This window comes from Phoenix dactylifera, chromosome 10 (genome assembly GCF_051530095.1).
Source record: "Phoenix dactylifera cultivar Ajwa chromosome 10, Ajwa_hap1_PhDact_Kaust_v1.1, whole genome shotgun sequence".
In the NCBI taxonomy this organism is placed as follows: Eukaryota; Viridiplantae; Streptophyta; class Magnoliopsida; order Arecales; family Arecaceae; genus Phoenix; species Phoenix dactylifera.
Genome location: NC_143199.1, coordinates 9,076,351 through 9,079,094, shown reverse-complemented (window position 1 = coordinate 9,079,094; position 2,744 = coordinate 9,076,351). Strand labels below are relative to the sequence as shown.

General features: G+C 44.1%; 1 long non-coding RNA gene across 1 annotated transcript; it reads right to left on the bottom strand.

Moving 5' to 3' along the window:
* Nucleotides 1-623: 623 nt before the first annotated feature.
* Nucleotides 624-2,343, bottom strand: LOC120104909 (uncharacterized). The gene is made up of 3 exons (XR_015969255.1): nucleotides 1,770-2,343; nucleotides 824-1,653; nucleotides 624-744 (listed from the first exon to the last, which is right to left on the bottom strand). It is a non-coding gene; the product is annotated as an uncharacterized LOC120104909 (long non-coding RNA).
* Nucleotides 2,344-2,744: the final 401 nt, after the last annotated feature.

Sequence of the window (2,744 nt, the reverse complement as noted above, 5' to 3'; positions counted from 1 at the left end):
TGTAGTCTCAACGTTTTTAGGTCAACACAAAGGCTCGACATGCTCTCTTCCTATCCATCTAGCATCCATCCTAATGGGTGCTTATCTCTTCCCAGACCAAACAATCTCCATTGGCAAAGACAAAACAGAGAAGAACGGAGACAAAACGCATACCCTGTTGCGGCCTATTTTTACACCTTTTTCCCGTCTCAAAATCTTCCTCGAAAGCCATCTTCGGTAAACACCTTCCGTGGGATCACCAGGGGCATCCACGCTTAAAGGCTGCAAGTGGGATTTTTACTTCGGAGCATCTTCGGTAGACAAAAACAGAGTGTTTCCGGTTCCAAAACAGAACGCGGTACCTATTTTTTTCCCGCTTCCGGTAGCCTGGGGGGTACTTAAGTAACCTGGGGGCACTTTGGGTACTATATTTTAAAGCAAACAGTAACTTAGGGACCGGGAATTAAAGATCCATGAAGCGGTGGACCGGAAGTTTGTTTTTGGGTCAACCGGGACCTCTTGTTACAGCGGGGTCTTTTGAGGGACGGGAAAGTAATTTCCCGTAAAAAACAAGAGCGGCCGTTCAACCATAGGCTAATCATTCCGTCATTTGTCCCACTCCATATATATATATATACCATCTATTACTACAAGGTCAAAACAGCATTGCTGTTTAATGTTTGCAGCACTTACAAGTTTCTGAGTGATTCTAGGTTTCCAAGAGCAGCAGCTATTTCTCCAGTCAATCCACTATGAGCCAGGTTTCTGCAGCACATTGTTATATAAATCCATGTTGATTTGACAAAACCTGGTTCATATAATAGTTATTGATCAGAGCACTCACAGAGAGATGATTCTTGGGGGTTCAGAACCACTGGAGCTGCAATTCAATCCATGCCAAGTAAAATTTGTTGGAACACAGGGATCACCCATCCAATTTTTCTTCACTTGATATGACGCCTTAACTTCCATGATGACATCAACTTGCATTTCAACAAGGCAGACAAAACACCAGTATTAGCATAATATACTATTTCAAGTAAATGGGGGAATTAAAGCCCGCAATATTTATAAGAGAAGAATAAAGCATATAGAAAACCACTCTGAGGCTAACATCTATAGCTGAAATCTTCTATCAATGGTGCTTCACTTCATTTGCACTCCCACATCCAATTTGATGCTTCCAACCCAAATGGGCACCAAATTCAACTTACATCATTCATTAGATGACACAATCTCTTATATTTGTACCATAACAAATTTGCTTATTAAAATAAGGAAGATTCATTTACAAGATGATACATAATCTGTAAGATTCATATAGTGCATATAAGGCTTGCTTTTAAAGGTTTCCCGTCCACGTATCACAAAAAAAAAGACATTATTTAGAAAAAGTTGCAGTGCCGTAATAGCAGTGAAGTTGGTTGACAACCTCGCACCAAAAATGATCCAGTCATCAGCAAAGTAAAGATTAAGGATATAAAGTCTCCTTTGATATCCCATTAAGGACTTTGCGCTTGGAATCGAGCACAGTCTTGATGCCTTGGGTGGCCTTCCACCGTCCCAAGCCCGCACTCCGGGATACCCGCTTGCTATCTTCGGCACCCGGATGTCTCCGAGTCCTGGATGCGAAAAAGAACCACTCGGAATCCCTGTTTGCCATGTTATACCGCGCTGCGACCACCCAAGAAAAACCAAAGAAGTCGGTAGCTCTAAATCAAGAATACAGGGCAACAGAAAACCAAGGAATTAGAAGGAGAAAGATAGGTATCTTCCAAGAACTCGCTTACCAGTTAGGTTCTTGGGGTCGTCACCGTAGACGTCGGCCTCCACGATGATACCACCAAGAAGCGTTTCGCCGAGGATCTTCTTCCTCAGGTAGAAGTCTAGGAGGTGCTCGTCCAGCGGGTGGAACACAAAGCCGGGAAGCAGCACCATTGTCCAGTCCGGCATTGTTTCTTGGCTTAGACGACGAAGAAAAGAACAGAGGACGGGGGAGGAAAACACCCAGATCAAGAAACAATGTGAGGACTGAGAAGATGGGGTTACGAGTTGAACCTTGAGATCAAGAAACGAGGCGAGGCCGGCAATATCATTGTCATCTCTGCTAATGTTTCTTGGCTTGGATGATGAAGAACAGAGGCCAGCAGCACGCAGGAGGCCAGATGATGAAAACATCATCGCCGGAGCCCTTCTGCTTCTTGAATCTGGAGGGGATTAGGGAGGAATGGACGAGGAATGGGGAGGGGGTTACAAAGCGATCAGAGTACTGAAGTAGATTTTCTCTTCGATCTCTGGAATGGGTTGAGGGTGGAGGGCGGTGGCCGGGAAAACGGAAAGAGAGAAAGGGCTTGTTGGGATTGAGGGGAAATGTTGGCTTCCGACGACGCTTTTTAGCGTCGTCTTAGGCTGGCGACTACACCGCTTATTAGCGTCGTCTTTTGCCGATGCTTTTTACAAGCGTCGGCAAAGTTTGACGCTAGACCAAAAATTGCCGACGCTTGTGAAAAGCGTTGGCAAAAAAGCGTCGGTAAAATCTACTTTTCCTGTAGTGTAAGGACTAATTTTTCTAGGCCAATCAACAAAATGAGCATAAAATGAATGAATCCTACAAAAATAGGATGATTTGATTGGCATGGTGCACTGCCACATAAGGCATACAATGCACGATATAATTTCTCCCCATTTGGCCAAAGTGGTCAGAGGGAATGAACTTGGGACCTAAATGATGATATTATTAAGGTCAAGTAGAAGAATAGAGAAAA